Genomic DNA, 21,852 nt, shown 5'->3' on the forward strand with positions numbered 1-21,852 from the left:
GCTGGAAAACCTATCTGTTTTTCAAATTTTCCTGCTCACTCTCAGCCAATTGAGACCTCCACTGCTTTCTCTGAATCACTTCCTTTTAATATGCCCACTGAAAATCCCTGGGGGGAAATTCACATGATATCAAGTTAACGTTTAGAGTGAACCACACATCTATCTAGTTCCAAAGCATTCCCATCACTCCGAAGGAAAATCCCTTACCCATTAAGCAAGCAGCCTCTCCCCAACCCCATCATCCACCAATCCATGGACTTCTGCGGATTTATCTATGCTGGGTATGTCATACAAATTGAATGACATCACACACAACCTTCTGTGTCTGGCTTCTTTCACTTAGCAAGCTTTAGAGGTTCTTGAGTTTTTGTTAGCTGTCCTAATTGTTAAACTGGTCTCTGTCACTTAATGGGAACCCATGTTTACTCAAGCTGTCTGATGAAACTTTAGTATAGAACAACAACATTGACAGCAGTACATAAAGAGCAGTGATGTCTTAAGAATGGTGAGAGTACGACTTGACTGTTGTTTCTGCCAGAGTTGACCTTAAATGTAAGCAGCCGTACTGAAAATGGGACATTAAGAAAAAAAAAAAACCTACAGAAAATCCCACACCCGTTTTGCTACTAGCTGCCATAAGAGGTCTGAAGAAAAGAGTGGACAACAGTGGGGAAAACTTACCTTAGTGGAGGGCCGGCTTTGGAGGTTCTCACAGCTGGGCAGGGGCGCTGTGGGGAAGTCACACCCTCGCACCCCTGATCCCACGCTGAGACCCGGCTGAAACAGAACACAGCCCCAGTCCAGTCTTAGTGCAGAGACCAGGCAAGAGGAAGCAAAGTCGTGAACTCAGAGCGTAGAACCGGAAAGGCAGTCTGGACTCTCCCTAACTCTCCCACACTAAAACCTTCCGGCTGGGAATCGTTACGTTTTCTCTGGTGGAGAGGTGTTTGGGTGGCTTTTGTGAAGGTGCTATTTCTAGGTGAGGACTGAGCGTTATGGCAGCACACTTCAACACCAAGTGTCTACAGTAAATGCTTTTAATCTTCACAGGCGGAGTATACACAACCTGCAGAAGGGAGCGCCTCTTTCCTCGTTCTCTCTCTCTCTCTCGCAGCTGATAATTGTGTAGTATGCAGGCATAGAAAACAGACTCCAGTTCCCGTCTGCGAGCTCAGCAAACGTGGAAACATAATTTCCGAGCTTGTCATCTGCGAAGCAGAGATGAGGCTCGAAATGGGGTCACGTTGGCGAGAGGGAAATACTCGTGCTCTCGGTACGTAGCCTGCTGGTTCCGTTGTCCTACAACAGGCGCAGCCAGAGCACACTTTTTTGTCTCGTCTGCCTTCCTCAAAGGACCGTGACCGTCCGGGGACTCGTCCTATCTGCAACCTCGAGGCGCTGCTAGGTGAGGATTCAGCGGACCGACTCCTCCTACGCTGCACAGTCGGGACGAAGAGCGTTGTTTGACTTTGAAACGCACAGGCTCAGCGGGCACGGACCCGGGTGGACGCCCGGGCACGCTCCCGGCACCCGCAGCGCAGGCCCCGCCTCTCTGCGCCTATTGGCCCATTCAATTCACGCCGGCACCAATGGGCGGAGGCGGCGCCCGCGCTGTCAAAGGCTAGCGCAGGGGCCGCGGCGCGCAGTGTCCGGCGGCCGCGGCCTGAGGGAGTCTGAGCCGCTCCGAGCAGACGCGCATCCTCCGAGCACGGGCTGCTATGAGCACGCCGGCAGTTCCCCGGGACCTGCAGCTGCCCCCGAGTCAGAGGGCCCAGTCCGCGTTCAGAGGTGAGGCTGGCCGAGATGGCGGGAGCGGCGCCAGCCGGCCGGAGGGGCGCGGGCGGGCGTGGGGGCCGGCGGTCAGGGCCACCGGGCCTCCCGCCGACGGTGTGAGCACTCGAACCGGTGGCTGTTGGCTCTGTGGCGATAGTGTGCGGGTTGAGAGCCTTTTGTGCGGTGGCTGCCGGCTGCGGACCGGTAGACACGAGGAATCCGTTTAGTGACGGAGCGAGTGCGCATGCGTGGGTGGCGTTGGGGGTCCCGGGCCGCGGGTGGTGGGGCCGCTGCCGGAGCGGGGCGGGGCAGGGCAGCGCGGGTGCACAGTCCGCCTGCGCCTGCGCCTGCGCCTGCGCCGAGCCCTCCCCGAGCCCTCCCCGAGCCCTCCCCGAGCCGGGTCGTGAGTGCCTCTGGCGTGGTGGGCTTGCCTGCTCTGATGTTTGGATTCACTTCCTCGCTTCCTTATTCTGGGAACCCTGGGGTTAAGTGGGTCTCAACAAATACGACTACTGTTATTTCTTTGTTCTACAGATGAGGAAACAGTAATTCTCAGCTGAACCAGTTCTGGCGAGTTAGAACTTGGGAGTCCAGTGTCTCGCCTAGTCTACCACTCGGTTCCCTGAGGCATGGCTTTCAGCAGCGTAGACAGTGGAGAACATGATTCTCCTGCACAGTGCTTGTGGGGCCTTTCATGATCACATTCGCTTATTAATGGAATTATTTCCCAAAGGCAGTGCTGAATTGGGCGCTTTTCTGGAAATGGAAAATGTGATCTCAAGTACAGCAGTTTTCGAAATAAAATCTCCACTTAGCAATATTTGCTGTTTTAATTAATGTTGACTTATAGATCCTATATTTTATTATTTAGAACAAAGAAGACAGAAATTCAAGGAACATCTGTTAAGAAGAAAAACATTTTTTCATACAAACAGGAAAATCAGACATTATCCAGGTGAGGTCAAATTTATTCCAATTTATTTTTACATTCTTTTTTTGGTACAAAGTTTTCAAATCTGGTGCTATTTTGCACTTTCAGCACATCTCAGTGTAGACTAGCCACATTTCAAGTACCTCAGGACCTACATGTGGCTCGTGGTACATTATTGGATGGTGTACCATTAGATTGTTGAGTTATTCTATCTAAATTGATTCACATTCTTAAGCAGAAACAAAGGTGTGTGTAGGTGGCGGGGCAGGGGTTTCCAAAATGCAGAGATTTGAAGATTGTTTTAATCTCAATTCAACTAGAAAACTCCTGATATTATCTTATTTACATTTTTAGAATTTTACATGGTTACAGCAAAAACAAAGCTTATGAAAGTATATGGAAGTAGAAAGACAAAAGGTTCCCTCATTTTCTACAGTTAGCTCATAATAGCATCATTCCAGGTTTTTTGCCTGATAAGAAGCTGGGCTGTAATCTATTATTACTAAATAATAATTTAGTAATATTATTACTAAAGCCATTATTACCAAAGCCACCATTCAAAATGTGTGCTCCTGGCTTTGTCAATGCTTTGCCACTTCTCTAAGCCGATTGAACAAAGATGTGAAAGGTGGCATAACCATAGTTATTAATTATTGCAGATATCAAATCGTGTGGATTCTAAATGTACAATTTTTTCATGTTTTAACGTAATCTGTAGACTTTAGATCTGTTTTAGAGTCAATTACAGGTCTGATGTTTTTCTCCTCTTGTTTCATGTTGGATAAAATCATTAGAATCACCTAAAAGATTGTCACAGCCTGTGCTGGTCAGTCTATAATTGTAAAAGGCAGATTAGGTTAGTTAGAGAAAACATTGCTTTGGATAAATGGCCTAAACACAATGCCAACTAAAAACTACAATTTTTAATGTATCCTGGTTTGTGTGTGGTAAATTCTGGATTTCCTTTGGGAAGAATATTTAAAAAAAGATTTTCCTCAATTTAATAAATCTGTTAGTAAGTGCTAAAACTAACCTAAGGAGGTGTTGCTTGATAAAGGTTTTTTTTCTGAAGACTTGTTTGGACACTAGATAAAAATGATTTGGAATAAGATTGTTATGTGTTTACATACTCTATGGTAGGGAAGATGTTAAGACTTTTAGGAAAATTCCTCAATTGTCTTGTTTGCTACTGCACTGTAATAAAACTTTTTCTTAGGAGAAATAAATCTCATCTCAGTTCTTGCCTCAACTTAAAATATAAAATTGTAAAATTGGTTAATTACTAATATCCCCCCAATCCTTCTTCCCAAAAGGAAACCTCCCTGATACAGAACTGATTTCTCTCTTTTTTTTTTTAAGTTGTGGAGACAAGACAGTGATGATGTATGAGGACCAGGTCCAAAAAGGAACAAAAGCTCTGAATCTTAAAACAAAAATGGTAAGAGATGAACATAGAACTCATAAATATCTTTGTTTTTTCCCCTTCAGAAACTCTTTCTGAAAGAAATGAGTCCTAAACTACCGTTTTGTCTTAAATAACTCTTTTAGGCTGATAAAGAAAATCTCAATAGACCTACAGGGGACAAAAATACAATGGTGGACAAAAATTGTGTTCCTTTAAAACTGTCTAATGAATTAAACAACTCAACCACAGCAATTGATGCAAAGAATTTTGGTGATGATAATCAAGCTATGCAGTTGTTATCAATTAAAGATGATCCCCAAAGTCAACATATGACATTAAGCCAAGCATTTCACCTTAAAAACAACAATAAAAAGAAACCAGTGACTGCAGAAAAGCCAAAGCAAGATGCTAACATGCCCAAAAAACCTGTGCTTGGAGCTTACCGTGGTCAAATTGTACAATCTAAGATTAATTCTTTCAGAAAACCTCTACAAGTCAAAGATGCAAGTTTGACAACAACAACAACAACAACTTGCAACTACTGTCTCTAAAGCCACAAAGCCTCAGCCTATAAACACTAGCAGTGAAACAGTGAAAAGTGAGCAATCCTCAAATATGACAGCTGCCACTAAATCTGTGAGCGCTACATCTCAGAATACACAACTTGTGAGACCTCCTATTAGAAGTCACCATGATAATACCCAAAACACGGGGAAGCAAAGCATCAGTAGAACCTTGGCCAACGTTACCATCCGGAAAGGGCCTCGGGAAAAGAGTTATTACAATCAAAACCAGCTTTATCTAGTGTCAAAACTGCTTCTTCTCAGGACATAAAAAGAAACAAGGCACTGTCCAGAGGCATAGCATCTGAAATGGTAGCCAAGCCTACTTCATTTCTAATGCCAAATTGGTAGAAAAGTCAAAACCCGTTGACCAGCAAAGACCTACTATAGCAACGGCAGCTGTTAGTAGTCGGTCAGGTCAACCCAAAGAAACTGCAGAACAGAAAGTAAGTAGTTGTAATTTTCTTTATTTTATTACTTTAATTTTCAGTAGTATATCACTTTTGGATTTGGCTTATAATTTCATTGACTATACCAGAATTTTTCATGTGTCCTGTCATGTGCATGATGTCATATGTCATGGGACAATATGATCCGATAGAGATTGTGTTTAAGTATGTTTTATTAGTTTGCATTCTGTAACCTAAGTGCAAAATAATTGGGAACCACTTTATAACCTCTCCATTTAAAAATGAACTTGGGATCTTTGAGCATACACTTGATCTTGATGTGTTCAGTTTTTTGTTTTTTTGTTTTTTGGTTTTTTGGCAGGCAGAGTTAGACAGTGAGAGAGAGACAGAGAGAAAGGTCTTCCAATGGTTCACCCCCTAAATGGTCGCTATGGCTGGCGCGCTGCACTGATCCGAAGCCAGGAGCCAGGTGCTTCCTCCTGGTCTCCCATGGGGTGCAGGGCCCAAGCACCTGGGCCATCCTCCACTGCCTTCCCAGGCCACAGCAGAGAGCTGGACTGGAAGAGGAGCAACTGGGACAAAATCCGGCGCCCCAACTGGGACTAGAACTGGGGGTGCCAGCCCCGCAGGCGGAAGATTATCCTAGTGAGCCACGAAGGCGGCCAATGTGTTCGATATTTTTAAACTGTGAACTAGGTGTGTGTCACTAGTGTAGAACCACTTAAAGACCTGAAATACTTTGAAACTTGCTCCATTTGGCAGAATTCTATCATAAATATCAAAGTAATACTTACCTGCTGCTTCTAACTGTAGAGCTCGTCTGAGTGAGTGGAAAGCTGGCAAAGGAAGAGTATTGAAAAGACCTTCTAACCCAGTAGTTCAACAACCTGAGCCTGAGGGACAAGCTGGAAAACCGGTTGGGTCCTTCTGGACTACCATGGCAGAAGAAGATGAGCAAAGACTATTTACTGAAAAAGTAAACAAGGCAATTTCTGAATGCCTGAACCTGATTACTGAGGTAATGTTTATTTTATACAACATTTGTAAAGCATTTTAAAGTTTGAAGATTACTTATTAATTAGATTGTCAGTCTTTTTAACCAAGTAATGTCAGTGAGTTGCTGTTGATTTAATGTCAGATTGTTTGCACAGTTAATTAACTAATTGTAAGATATACTGCCTTGTTCATTAATTGTGAGATTGTTAGTCTTTCATTGACTGAGTTTTCCACTGAGTTTACATAAATAGGACAAAGGGATAATTGGGTTTTTATTTGAGTTCCAGTTTTGTAAGATGTTAGTATCCAGTGGACGGGGTAGATATTTACTTTCACTTCTGATATTTCTGTTTCTTATCTTTATTCAACATACTTAAAATTTTTTTACACTCATAATGTATTTTACCGAAAGCTAGCAACACGAGTACTATTAACAGTAATCATTGGGGCCTGCGCTGTGGCATAGTGGGTAAAGCCGCCGCTTGCAGTGCCGGCATCCCATATGGGTGCTGGTTCTAATCCCGGCTGCCCTACTTGCAATCCAGCTCTCTACTATGGCCTGGGGAAGCAGTACAAAATGGCCCAAGTCCTTGGGCCCCTGTACTCGCATGGGAGACCTGGAGGAGGCTCCTGGCTCCTGACTTCGGATCGGTGCAGCTCCGGCCTTTGCTGCCATCTGGAACCAGTGGATGAAATACCTCTCTCTCTGCCTCTGCTTCTCTGTAACTCTGACTTTCAAGTAAAGAAATAAAATCTTTAAAAATAATGATAATAATAATTATGTGAACCATTATCACAGATTAAATTCAGATAATGAAAATAATTCTCTAACAAAATCCCATTCATCTCTAAACCAATATCATCCTGGTCTTGAATTTATTGTAAAAATTTACTATTTGAACCAAAATCTTCTGGAGTGATAATAATCAGCCCCAGAATATTTTCTTTATTTATTGGCTACTGTTTAATCTTGTTTTTGTGAACCGTTAGTGTCTAAGATCTGAAACAAGACTGAATGTAGGGTATGATTTTAAAACTTACTCTAGATGAACTTTTTTTTTTTTCAAAGATTTATTTATTTGAAAGTTGTATTTACACAGAGGAGGAGAGACAGAGAGAGAGAAAGGTCTTCTGTCCGCTTGGTTCACTCCCCAGATGGCCACAACACTCAGAGCTACACTGATTTTGAAGCCAAGAGCCAGGAGCTTCTTCTAGGTCTCCCACATGGTTGCAGGGCCCAGGGACTCGGGCCATCTTCTGCTGCTTTCCCAGACCATAGCAGAGAGCTGGATCGGAAGTGGAGCAGCCGGGACTCAAACTGGTGCTCCATATGGGATGCCGGCACTACAGGCAGCGGCTTTACTCACTACGCCACAGCGCTGGCCCCATAGATGGACATCTTTAAACCTTTTGAGGACCCATGAAAATTATATTCAGAAAAACGCTGGTCCTATTATTACTTTGCTGCAGTAAGGTTTTTTGTTTTGATACTATGGAATTTTTCTGCCCTGCTGTTTAACTAAATATAACTCTTACATAAACCACTACAAATTCATTTTGGCCATAATATCAAAACCCAACAAAGACAAATATGGAGGGACCAGTGCTGTGGCATGTCAGGTAAACCTGCCGCCTATAGCACCAGCATCCCATGTGGGTGCTGGTTCGAGTCCCGGCTGCTTTACTTCTGTTCCAGCTCCTTTCTAATGCACGTGGGAGAGCAGTGAAGGATGGCCCAAGTGTTTGGGCCCCTGCACCCATGTGGGAGACCTGGATGAAGTTCCTGGCTCCTGGCTTCAGCCTGGCCCAACCCCAGCTATTGTGGCCTTTTGGAAAGTGAACCAATGGATGGAAGATCTCTTTTCTCTGCCTCTGCCTCTCCTTCTTTGTAACTCTGCCTTTCAAATAAATAAATAAATCTTAAAAAAAAAAAAAAAAAAAAGACAACAAATATGGAAAAAAATCCTCAGGCTGTTCTCAAACATTTGATAGATGCAAAAATTCTAAGTAAGGGGGCTAGCATTGTGGCACAGCAGGTTAAGCTGCCACCTGTGACACTGGTGTTAACCCTGATGGAACTATAGGCTCCTGGCTTCAGCCTGGTCCAACCGCAGTGCTTGCATCCAAGTGGGGAGTGAACCAGCAGATGGAAGGTCTCTTGCTGTCTCTTCTTCTCTCTCTATTACTCTACCTTTTAAATAAATAAAATCTTTCAAAAGAAAATTCTAAGTAAGGTATTAACATGGAACCACACTATAGACAAGAGGATAAACATCAAGACCAAAATTCATACATAACTTTTTCATAATATGCATTTTATTTTTTTTAATATTTATTTATTTATTTGAAAGTCAGAGTTACACAGAGATAGAGGAGAGGCAGAGAGAAAGAGAGAGAGAGAGAGAGAGAGAGAGAGAGAGAGAGAGAGAGGTCTTCCATCCAATGATTCACTCCCCAATTGGCCGCAATGACTGGAACTACGCCAAGCCGAAGCCAGAAGCCAGGAGCTTCTTCATGGTTTCCAAGGTGGGTACAGGAGCCCAAGGACTTGGGCTATCTTCTACTCCTTTCCCAGACCATAGCAGAGAGCTGGATCGGAAGTGGAGCAGCCGGCACTTGAACTGGCGCCCATATGGGATGCCGGCGCTTCAGGCCAGGGTGTTAACGCACTGTACCACAGCGCCAGCCCCACATAATATATATTTTCTATTAACGTTTTGAAGACTGCTTATTTATGTCTCAACTAATATTTCATTTCTTTTGCCTTATACTCATTGCTGATGCTATGCTTCTTGAAGTTAGGATGATTTTTATTTTAATAAGCTGAATTATTATTTATTCATAGTTTGTAGGGTAAAAAAAAATCACACATGTTATTTCTTGCTGTTTTAGGGATGCCCAAAAGAAGAAATACTAATCACACTAAATGACCTGATTAAAAATATTCCAGATGCCACAAAACTTGTTAAATATTGGATTTGCCTTGCATGTATTGAACCAATCACAAGTCCTATTGAAAATATTATTGCAATCTATGAGAAGGCCATTCTGGCAGGGGCTCAGGTGAGTTAAAATTTATTTATATATATTATTACAGTGAAAAAGATACAGAATTATTTTGGGGACACAAGATAATGTAACTTAATAAAACTGGTTTATGTATAAATAGTATAATAGTAAAGAATGTTCAGACACTAAAGGATTGCATTATAGAAGCTATTTCGAGCCGGCGCCGTGGTTCACTAGGGTAATCCTCCGCCTTGCGCCGCCGGCACACCGGGTTCTAGTCCCGGTCGGGGCGCCGGATTCTGTCCCGGTTGCCCCTCTTCCAGGCCAGCTCTCTGCTGTGGCCAGGGAGTGCAGTAGAGGATGGCCCAAGTCCTTGGGCCCTGCACCCCATGGGAGACCAGGATAAGTACCTGGCTCCTGCCATCGGATCAGCGTGGTGCGCCGGCCACGGCGGCCATTGGAGGGTGAACCAACGGCAAAAGGAAGACCTTTCTCTCTGTCTCTCCCTCTCACTGTTCACTCTGCTTGTCAAAAAAAAAAAAAGAAAAGAAAAGAAGAAGCTATTTCGAAGCCTTCTAAAATTTTTTGTCATGTACTAGGGATAATCAGACCTTAGTTCAAGGGTGGGGAATTTTTTTTTTCCTGTGAGCAGCCGTTTGAATAATTAAAACATCATTCACAGGCCATACAAAATTATGATTAGCATGCTATAGATGTATTGAATTTCAAGTCCTGCCTGTGTTTGCCTTGGCAGGACCAGGCCAAATGACTGCACGATAGGCATTCCCCACCGCTGCCTTAGTGTATGCATACTTTCAGACAGGCTCAAATGTGAATTTAATGAAACTTTTTGTGAGAAATGTTTTAGCATAACATGTCATTGTGTACATTTGCTATTTGGGATATTTACTGTGAAACTGATTTTTAACATTAAAATTTTCTTAATTAAATATAAAGCAAATATAACTAAATCAACTTTTAAAATATAATCAAGCTCGGCCGGCGCCATGGCTCAACAGGCTAATCCTCAGCCTTGTGGCGCCGGCACACCGGGTTCTACTCCCGGTCGAGGTGCCAGATTCTGTCCCGGTTGCCCCTCTTCCAGGCCAGCTCTCTGCTGTGGCCCGGGAGTGCAGTGGAGGATGGCCCAGGTGCTTGGGCCCTGCACCCCATGGGAGACCAGGAGAAGCACCTGGCTCCTGCCTTCGGATCAGCGTGGTGCACCGGCCGCAGTGAGCCGGCTGTGGCGGCCATTGGAGGGTGAACCAACGGCAAAGGAAGGCCTTTCTCTCTGTCTCTCTCTCACTGTCCACTCTGCCTGTCAAAAAAAAAAAATATATATATATATATATATATAAAATCAAGCTCTGATGGCTTTGTGAAAGAACTCTGCCTCTAGGAGTATATCTGAATGTACTTATGTTTATGCTCCACATGAAATCGTCCTGCTCACGTATAGAAAATGACCAACTAGTTTCTCTAACAGTATTACCACCATATTTCTCACCTTTTCTAAACTATTGATACAAGAAACCCTGTGTAAAGAGTGAATCATTTCTCAAGAGTTTTTCTTTGGTTGAAGATTTTTTGTTTTTATAGCTGAATGTACAGACATAATTGCTTTTCACCAAGTTTCTAAAAATATATTTTTGAGACTGTTTACATAACTAATTTTAAAAAATTCATCTTTTTGGCCTTTCTTTAAGAAAGGTTGATTCTCAGCAAAATATAAAAATAGCAACAAACCCCAAATTAGACTGTAGGATATGTATTAATAAATAGTTATGGACACTCCTGTATATAAAAAGGCCAGTACACATAGAAAATTTTGGCTTAGATTATGCATTTTTCATCTAGGGCATAATGATGTTTTTGAATGTAAAAATGCTAGGCAATATGAAGAGATAAAATGGCCTGAATACTTCTTTTGGTCACTAAAATGTAAAGCAGTATATGAATGTCTGTGAAAGCCCATATTAGAGAGTAAGAATGTGAAAGAATACATAAAATGTAATAGAATTTTTCCTTAATTAGATAATTGTTTCACAGATATTTTGTGGTATAAAAAATAAAATATATATATATATGAATTGAATATCATGATGTCAATGATGTGATATTGATGTTTGATTATTGATTGTTGATTACTAATTATGGATTGTTAGTTATTGCTATTAGTATGATTATGATTGTGTGTTAAGCTTGTGTTGTCATAGTAGGTATAGTGGTCAAATTAGAACGTAGATCATTAAGCTATAGACTGCTAAGTATAAAGTTATAGACTGTCATGACTAACAGAATTCTGCAATCCAAAAAAAAAGAAGTTTGGACCTTTTACAATATATCAGCAATGGGCAGTGAGGGCATAATAAAAAAAAAAAAAGATGAACTCATGGAGATGTCTAAAGAATAGAAGATAGGTTTATCTTCCATTTTGCTGAAATTGTGGAAACGTGGTATAGATTCCCAACAAAGGAATCACTATAACTCAAGAACTGTCCTTCCTAGTAAATAAAGGTGCAGCGGCGTGGACCTTAGAGGCCACTGGAATGACTCAGGATTGCTCCCTCTTGAGCCTCACAATGCCTCTCACTCAGGAGAGACATCGAGAGCCAAGGGGGTGGACTGTGGAGAATCCCACAGGAGTCTCAAAAAGAGTCACGGATCACCGCTTACCTGGAAAGGAGATGAACTGTGGAAACTCCACAGTAAAACATTGAGTTAAAAAGTTACCACTAGCCACAAAATAAAAGTAAAGTGGAGTTATAAGTCATAAGCTGAGGCAATACCTAACGGCTGTTAGGGAGACACTCCCAATCATACCAAGCAGATGTCTCTGGTCAGTTAGATAACAGTGCACAATCAGTTCCAACATAAGTAAGGCGGGGACAGAATTGACTGGACTGTTCAACTGTAAGCAAGGAGGAAACAGCATTGCGCTACAGACAATAACTAACAATCCATAATCAGTTCCAACATAAGTAAGGCGGGGACAGTATTGACTGGACTGTTCAACTGTAAGCAAGGAGGAAACAGCATTGATTGGACAACAAGTCAGAGGATGGCAAGCTGGAGGACTGCCAGAAAATGAGGATAAAAAGGGGAGCCCTTGCACTTCTCTCCATCCTCTTGGGGATCATGGCCCAATGTGTGTGAACCTCTGGATCTCCACACATCTGGAGCTGAAGAGGCAGCCCACTACTCTGCACGGAGCAGGTAGTGGCGCAAGCCGACCTGCGACCTGCAGAGCTGTCCCTGAGCTATAACCCCACTGTCTCTGTGTTAGTGTGTGTGTGTGCGCATGCGCACGCACGTGGCCCCAGTGCATGTGAACCTCTGGATCTCCTTGCACTTGGAGCTGAAGAGCCAGCTCGCTAACCCCCTTCCTAAGCGACACAAGGTGACTAGGAGATCAAAACTCCAGCTGAGATGCCGCCTCACCGCCTTGCTGGATTCCTTATCAGCCTGATGCCGGAGTTGACCACAGAGCCAGACCAGGCCTCTCAACAGGGGACCTCTCCAACTTCTCGCCTGGTCATCCGCCTGGGAACTTTGAGCCTACTGCCCAGAGTGACAGTCTTCCCACGACTTCCTGCCTGTAAGTGATTGATCCGAGATCCGTCTCTGCCGAGACATGGAGCTCTGGACCTTGAACACTGACACTCTTCTTCGTGACAGTGATATAAGCCTTGAAAACACAGCTTTTACAAATAATGTTAGTCATGTGTAATATAATATAACTATGCTTTGACCCTATGTTTTGACCCCATGCAAGGTATCTGCAAATAATGCTGGAGACCTTGATGTACATATACTATTATAATTGGATAGCCCTCAAAATTACTTTAACACTGTATACTGTATCTGTGTATACTGTGATCTGTGGATTAATGAATAAGTTCAAGTAGTATTATTGATATTAATGGTATAGATTCCAGTAGACCTCTAGTCATTAAGGAAATAGTGTTACCCTGATAGTTAAGTATTATAGTAAGTAAGTTAAGTAGAAGATAAGTAGTTATGTTAAGCTAAGTAGTTAAGCTAAGTAGTTACGTTAAGCTAAGTAGCTGAGTTAAGTAGTTAAGTCATGATTAAGTAGTGGTGTTAAGTTTATTGATAAGTGTATTAAATAGTATAGATTGATAAGTATATTGATACTGATAAGTGTATTGACTTCACTGAGCATGCTGATGAGCAGTGTGATAAAAAACCCCTGGTGTGTAAGCAATAAAATCTCATTGGAAAGACAGTCTTGTGTCCTGGTGTTCCTTTCTTCCCCATGACTGACAAGTCGTATGTCGCACTTGCTACTGTCAAGCTGCATGACAGCAGGCGCTTGCAACACACCGGAATCAAAAATCAAATATTGGATAGATATTCTCTTATTGATTATTACATTATTGAAGGATAATTGTATTTGACAGAATCCTAATTGAAAGGGAGTATTAGATCCCTGCCACAGTAAACCAGGATGGAAGTTTCTTTTAAGGCCGCTTAAAGCAGTGTAGTTAGGGTGTAAAACTAGAGCCACTGCTGTGTGTACAATGCAGTAATGTAAACAGAAAGATGTGATACCAGAGCAGAGTTGGAAAACAGGAATTAGAATTGGTCAAAAATTTGAAAGCAGATGGGAATTCAGGAGCACTTGGTAATCCAGGACTGCTCACTTATCTTGAATGTATTATGTTAGCAGGCATGATATCTCAAAGGAACATGGTAAGTACTATGATACATGCAAATAGTGCACATTTAATAAAGTTTTGAATAAATGAAATATATTGGGCTGATCAACCTTAAGCTATTCAGAGATGCATTTAATAACATGTGAAGCAAAATATAATACTGAACTTAAATATAGGAGAAAAGGAGCTATTAAATTTAATTCTCAGCCCTTTCATATATACTGATACTGTTAATTTACCATCTTCATTAATTTTGTTTATATCAGGAAAACAGCAATAGTTATCAAAGGCTTCAGAAAAATAGGGAAAATTTTAAATTGATGAAATTCTATCCTCTAAGTTCATTGTTACCTATAATTTGGAAAAAATGGTCATTTTTAAATCTTAGTAACTACTAAGTGTTTTGAGAAGCTTGACTAAAGAACCATTATCTCGGGGCTGGCATTGTTGCACAGCAGGTTAAACTGCCCTCTGCAATGCTGCCATCCCATTCAGAGTGCTGGTTCAGTCCTGGCTGCCCTGCTTCCAATCCAGCTCTCTGCTGATGTGTCTGGAAAGGTAGGATGGTCTGAGTACTTGGGCTCCTGCCATCCATGTGGGAGATCTGAAGGGAGTTCTGGGCTCCTGGCTTTGACCATTGTGGCCATTTAGGGAGTGAAACGGCAGATGGAAGCTCTCTTCATCTCTCACTCTGCCTTTGAAATAAAGAAATAAATCTTATAAATAAACTAATCTTATAAATAAAGCAAATACTGTCATATTTTAAAAGTGAAATTTTGATCACTGGCCTTACCATTTTCAACTTGAATCATCTAGTTAATGTCTGAGAATATAAAACTAATATGGATTTCCTTTCTTTATTTAAAAAAATTAAGCCTATTGAAGAGATGTGACATACAATTGTAGAATAAAAGATATTCTAACAATGAAGAGTCTAGAAAAGGTTATTTTTGGTAAGTTTTGTTTCATTTCCTTCAAGCAAATTGTGATTTTGTTAAATTTCTTTGCAGAATTCATTTTTCCTTTTATCTTTTAACTTTTTAAAATATGTAAGCTGTTTCTGTTGACCTACCTCTCAGATAAAGTGGATTTAAGTATTGTAAGGAATTTTTAATTAGGAGTTCTGGTTCAAAATCCAAATTGTCATTGATTATCTATGGAAGTTACTTTACCTCTTTAGGCCTTAATTTTCTACAAATACCAGATAGTTTGAGGTAGGCATTTGGAGCCACAGTTAAGATGCCACTTGGGATGTGTATATCCCACATCAGAGTGTTGTGATTTGAGTCACAGCCCCTCTTCTGATTCCAACTTCCTGTAATGCAGCACCCTAGGAGGCAGCAGGTGGTGGCCCAAGTACTTAAGTCCCTGACACCCACATGGGAGGCCTGGATTGGGTTCCAGGCTCCTGGCTTTGGACTGACCCAGCCTAGGCTGTTGTGGGCATTTGGAAAGTGAACTGGCAAATGGAAAATATCTCTCTGTCTCAGCCTTTCAAATAAAAATTTCAAAAATATTTTTTAAATGAGGCATTTTAATTGGGTGATCTCTAAAGACTTCACCTATTAAATTCTGTCATCTATTTTGTGCTCTAGAAAACCTCATTCAAGAATTCCTTGTTTGGATATAATAGGTAGAGGTATGAAAGAGATTCATTAGCTGTCAGACATAGAATATAAACATTTTTTAGATTCAAGTATAGGTTTTGCCAACCTTAGGCACTATAAGATGGTGATTGTTGAGGATACTGAATGAAATAATGTATATAAAGCAAGTATCATAGTGTATGACAAATAGTAAGTTTACTAAACTTCAGCCATTAACATTCATTAACTTAAATGTAAGCTAATTTGTTTTCTTGTTTAGAAACATTGTTTCCAGTTTTATTTTTGGTTTTCGGGTTTTATTTTTGCTATATGTCACCTAATCAGCAAATATTTCAGTTCATACTATTTATTGCCTCCCTGTCTCTGTTTGTTTTCTTTTGATTTATGTTAAAATTGTTTAAACCTTTTTTTTAAAGATTGACTTCTTTATTTGAAAGGCAGAGTTACAGAGAGGCAAAGTCAGAGCAAGATAGGCCTTCCATCTGCTGGTCCCCTCCCCAGATGGCTAGAGCTGGGCTGATCAGAAGCCAGGAGCCTGAGGCTTTCTCCAGGTCTCCCACATGGGTGCAGGGACCCAAGGACCCAGGCCATCCTCTGCTGCTTTCCCAGGCACATTAGCCGGGAGCTGAATCGAAAGTGGAACAGCCAAGCCTTGAACTGGCACTCATATGGGATGCCAGCACTGCAGGCGGCAGCTTTACCACAGTGCTGGCCCTGATTTTAAACTTTTTAAGGTTTCTGATGTATGCTGCCAGATTGCTTTCCAGAGCAGATACAGTACCATTATTTTTAGTACACAAAATGAATTTAAAATGTAGAACTCTAGATTCAGGATTAAAATTTAAATAATAACAAAGGTCATGCTTAATTAGAAATTGTAAGTATTTGGTTATGTGAAATACCAAAAAAAAAAAAAAAAACCCACAACTGCTTGGTGGAGTTAATATGTTAATGCCATATAAACCTAATAATATGTTCTAGGAGACCATTCTGTTGGCAGTATGCTTAATTCAGTGGGGAATATTACATATTAAGGCAACTGTTAATAGACCCCATAGGATGTATGACCTGATCTTACTAGGAATATTTAATAGCTTAAGAAGAATAGGAAAAGAGGAAACTCTGGAAAGACTAATTAGTATATACAAAAGGAAGAGAAAGATTTAACCCAATTGTGTCTTACTTGCTAAAACAGCAAAGTGGAAGTAAAAGCCGTATAAAGAGTTTTCCTCATAGTTCTCACTAGCTCCAAAGGTAATGTGAAAAGCTAAAACCAGTACTTAAATCTGATTCAGTTACTCTTATTTTTCCTTAATAGAATAAAACTGGTGTTCTCTAGCAGGAGAATGTTTGTCTTTGGATGGGAAAAAAAGAGCTATCTATAAACTCTTGGCTTTCTGAAATATATCACTGTAAGATCTGAATATAAGATCCATTTTGCAAATAAAAATTATTTATAAACAGCAGAGAACATAAGTGGGGGATATAAAACAAGTAATAATTGAGACAAAGGTTGGGCATTTGGCACAGTGTAAATTAAAAAAAATAAAATGACAGACCAGCGTTACCACTTGGGGATGTCTGCTCACATTGCTCAAACTCTCAAATCCAAACTTTGAACACAATACTTTTTTAAACTTTTAAAAATAAGTATGTATATTTATTTATTTATTTATTTGAAAGAGCAATTAGAGGGCTAAGAGTGCCAGAGAGAGATCTTCCATCTGCTGTTTCATTCCTCAAATGGCCACAGTGGCGGGCATTGATCCACACTGAAACCAGGAGCCTGGAACACCATCCTAATCTAGATTGCAGGATCCTAAACACTGGAGCAGTCTTCCACTACTTTCCCAGAAACACTAGCAGGAATCTGGATCTGCGGCAGAGCAGCCTGGACTTGACCCAGAGGTCCAATACAGGATGCCAACATCACAGGTGGTGGCTTAACCCAGCAATGCCACTATGTGGCTGCCCCAACACATAATTTTCCCTAAATCTGAACCTTCTTTTGGTTCCTGATCTAAATGAATGGTGCTATCCAGCTGTCCAAAGCAGAATCTTGGGGTGCTTGTGACTCCCTTACCCTTCCTATCTCCCTACTCCTGCTTCCCAAGCACAGGGATTAAATATCTTTTTAAAACCCATCTACTTCTCTCCATGCTTCCTCTCATTAGTGTGGTAAGATCTCCTGTAGCTCAGCTGGGCCACAATAGCTGTCTCCTTTGTTTCCTCTCTCTACTCTTGCTCCATCCTAAGCCATTCCCAACGCTGCCAAAGTCCTGTCCTGTCACTCAGTTGCTCGAATTTCTGACTCCAGCATCTTCTCTTGTCACTCTTCCTCTGCCCCAAACCTTCTGTTTCCTTCTTGTGTCTTTTATTGTCTTCATTTCCCAGGAGGGATCATACTATCTTTGCTTCCTGGTCTTTTCATGCAAATCTTCCTTGGGGCCAGCACTGTCGCATCATAGGTTAAGCCACCACTTGCTGCGCTGGCATCCCATATGGGCTCTGGTTTGAGTTCTGACTGCTCCACTTCCAATCCAGCTCCCTGCTAATGGCTTGGAAAAGCAGTGGAACTGCTTGGATCCCTGCACCCATGTGGGAGATCAAGAAGAAGCTCCTGGCTCCTGGCTTCTGATCAGCTCAGCTCTGGCTGTTACAGCCATTTGGAGAGTGAACCAGTGTATGGAGGCCTTTGTCCCTCCCTCTTTGTCTCTAGCTTTTCTTCTCAAATAAATCATAAAAAGAACTTGGGGCATAACAGGTAAAGCCTCTGCCTGCAGTGCTGGCATCGCATATGGGTGCCAGTTCAAGTCTCAGCCACTCCATTTCCCACCTGGGCTCTCTGCTGCGGCCTGGGAAAGCAGTGGAAGATGGCTCAAGTCCTTGAGCCCCTGCACCCAAGTGGAAGACCCAAGAAGCTCCTGGCTCCTGTCTTTGGATGGACCCAGCTCTGGCTGTTGTGGCCATTTGGGGAGCGAACGATGGGAGACCTCTCTCTCTGCCTCTGCCTCTGCCTCTCTATAACTCTGCCTTTCAAATAAATAAATAAATAAATCTATTTTAAAAATCTGCTTTTTCTTTACCTAATTCTCACTTACCCTTTAGACCTTAACTAAACATCACTTTCATGATTAACCTACATTAATACACCTTTTCTTCCTCCTACAATCTAGGTTAAATATACCTGCTTTGTACTCCCTTTTTTTCCCCTATGCAATATTTAGTGTACTTGGTTACTTATTTGTTTGTCTCATATTTTAAACAGTAAGCTTGATGGACAAGAACGGTATAGAATCTTCCTGACCACTGTATCCCTAATACTAATGCAATGCCTGACAAATATTAGATGCTTAAATTATTTGTTGAATTACTGATTCCATGTTCCCTTTTTCTCACCTTGGTCTTTCACTCACTAAAAAAAGTCATAGTCACTTATCAAGAAACATCTCTTAGTAAAACTCTCTAATAATTTTCCTTAAAAAGAAATGCAGAGACCTTTTTAGCTTAATGGATTTATCAGGATGTCTCAAAAGTATTTAAATCTAATGTGTTTTATTTTGAACTCTTTATCTTCTCATACTGCTTCCTTTCTCCAGAAGGGGAAAAAAAAAATCTCTTCTGGCATCAGTGACTCCTAAGAAATTTTTGAAGGAACATGCACACTCATCTATACATAGACATCATTTTATTTGTTCATGAAATCCTGACTCAAAAATATTTCTCAAATGGACCCTTCCTTCCTTTCCTGACCTTTCTATTTACAACAGCTTTGCCTTCTTACCATTATAGATCATTCCTTTTCATTCCATGCCTTTATAGACAATCCTTCACATCAACCAAATATATCTTTCTCTCCAATGAAATTGTTATCAAATTTCTTGCATATAAATTCATTACAGTTGTGCGCCTGCCTACTTGTCAGCTCCTCACCTCCTCCCACACTGCCACTTTTCTCATTACCTTCTAAACACATTAGCTCTTTAATGTTTTTATTTATTTATTTTAAAGATTAATTTTATTTATTTGAAAGGCAGAATTACAGAGAGGCAGAGAGAGAGAGAGAGAGAGAGAGGTCTTCCATCTGCTGGTTCACTCCCCAGGTGGCTGCAACAGCCAAAGCTGTGCTGATCAGAAGCCAGGAGCTTCGTCCAGGTCTCCCTTGAGGGTGCAGGGGCCCAAGGACTTGGGCCACCCTCCACTCTTTTACCAGGCTGGATTGGAAGTGGAGCAGCTGGGACCTGAACCGGTGCTCATATGGGATGCTACCACTGCAGGTGGCAGCTTTGCCTGCTATACCACAGCGCCAGCCCCTAATGTTATATTAATAGGTGATTTCATTTTATGTGTCATACTAAGATTTCTTTCTTGGTCTTGTCCAGTACTCATTTTTCAAGACTCGGGATAAATGCTATTTGTGAAGCTTACGCTTGCCATCTCTGTGTACCACAAGCAAAATGAGTTGTTCCTTTTTGCAGGTTATAACAATCCTTGGTTCTTTTTTCATTTATAGTGCTTATCTCATTTTACAATTATTTTCATTTTTCAAATGTTTATTTCATTTTACTTACTTGAAAGGTAGAGGCACAGCTGGAATCAGGGGCACAGCCAGGACTCGAACCCAGGCACTCCAGTATGAGATGTGGACATCTTAGCTGCTCGGCTAAATGCTCATTCTGATGACAGTGTTTACTTAGGAGAATTGATGGTTAAGAAATGGCAGTTTGGTTTCATTCTTTTATTTTGAAAATAAGGGCCAACTAAGAATAACTTTAATGTCTTCTGATTTTGTTCCTAAAATTTGGCCAAAAACTTACACTAAAAAGTAAATGTACCAAGGAACAAATCCAAGAAGGCAACACTGAAGATAAAGATCTTAATCTAGAACCAGTAAAACAGGAAATAGAAAATAAACATCATAGAAATGTGGTGTTTCAAGATTGGGAAAGAACAAGATGATAAAAGATTCAACCAATGATGTTAAAATCCCCAATACTGAAACCAGAGCAAGTTGCATAATTAAATATAATGTATCCACTATGGCATACTTGCAAAGGTAAACTTTTAAAATATAATGGCTGAGATTTCTTTTCATGCTTAGGGATAATAAACATGGTATTTCTAAGGTAGCTCCAGATTGGAACTATCATTTATTAATATTGAAAACTTTTGATCAAATTAAATGTAATTGGACCATTTCACCTTTTAAATGTTCTCTTTGCTTTGCTTTTTTCTAAATATTGCCATTTTGGAAAAGAAAACTTCTATGTCATTTTATGGAATCTCTGTATATTGCTAATAATAGTAGGTGTTACATTTTAGGAATTAACCAGTCAAGTATCTACTGTATACAAGTTCTAACAAATGATGGAAGGAGTAAGTTCCTCTCTTCAAGGTTTACAGTATCTGTACCTTTCTACAAGATAAGCAATCACAGGGCTGTAACATATAAGTTATAGAATGATAAATAGCATAGACGTACAAAATAAAAATGTTAACTTTGGGGCCCAGCATAGTGGTATGATGGTTAAAGCTGCTGCCTGTGATGCTGGCATCCCACATGAGTGCCAGTTCATGTTCCTCCTGCTCCACTTCTGATCCTGCCCCCTGCTAATGGCCTGGGAAAAGCAGCAGAAGATGGCCCAAGTGCTTAGATCCCAGGGAGACCCAGAGGAAGCTCCTGGCTGCTGGCTTTGGACTGGTCCAGCCCTGGCTGTTATAGCCAAATGGGGAGTGAACCAGTAGATGGAAGATCTCTTTCCCTCTCTGTCTCTCAATAACTCTGCCTTTCAAATGAATAAATAAATCTCAAAAAATAGTTTTTATAACTCTGGGAATAATTTTGTGTTTTATCAGTGTAAAAAAGAAGATGCAATTTGATGAAACAAATTCTACATATAAAGAGCTGAAGTTTTTTACACCAGTGAGACGTTCCAAATTGCCAATCTGTTCAGTTGCTTACTATTCAGCCTAGAGTCATCTTCAAGGGTCTCTATCACAAATCTTCTGATCATTTCTATCCAACTGGAAGGTTTCTGCATAGTTGAGGCATTTGCCAAGGAGACCATGATATCAGACAGTGTTAATCCAAATTGCCAGATATGTTAAAAGACCATTATCCTTGTGTGTCTTCACTGGAGCAGTTAACAGAGCTGGGAAGTGAAGCTGACGCTTTTGTCTGCCGTCCTAATGTAGCACTCTGCACGATGTTCTCCGAGACCAACACAACAGAAGAGGAATAAAGCTCTGAAGAAGAATGGGGTTTTATTATTCCTGAGTGTTGTGTTTTGTGTGGCTTTGTGTTTCCTTTTGGTCTGGATATGGCTAAGTCCCTAAGTATTCTAAGTATTCCTGACAGTGATCTCCTTTACTAACATTTATCTTGTAACAGGCATTGCCTTTCTATGCAATGAAAACATAATCCTGCCTTGTCAATCTCAACACTTTTCTTTAAAATAAATAGTTTAAAACAGCTA

The 21,852-nt window shown here is 41.0% G+C and overlaps 1 pseudogene across 1 annotated transcript; it reads left to right on the top strand.

Annotated features, from left to right (window-relative positions):
* The first annotated feature begins 1,576 nt into the window (after positions 1–1,576).
* LOC127487157 (cytoskeleton-associated protein 2-like) lies at positions 1,577–21,852 on the top strand (annotated as a pseudogene). Its single transcript, XR_016212633.1, has 10 exons — positions 1,577–1,788; positions 2,645–2,728; positions 4,064–4,142; positions 4,253–5,122; positions 5,898–6,100; positions 8,971–9,141; positions 14,645–14,722; positions 20,172–20,432; positions 21,233–21,306; positions 21,437–21,852. The product of XR_016212633.1 is annotated as a cytoskeleton-associated protein 2-like (transcript).

The sequence above is a fragment of the Oryctolagus cuniculus genome, chromosome 9, assembly GCF_051225735.1.
Source record: "Oryctolagus cuniculus isolate XC-2025 breed Fujian yellow rabbit chromosome 9, ASM5122573v1, whole genome shotgun sequence".
In the NCBI taxonomy this organism is placed as follows: domain Eukaryota; kingdom Metazoa; phylum Chordata; class Mammalia; order Lagomorpha; family Leporidae; genus Oryctolagus; species Oryctolagus cuniculus.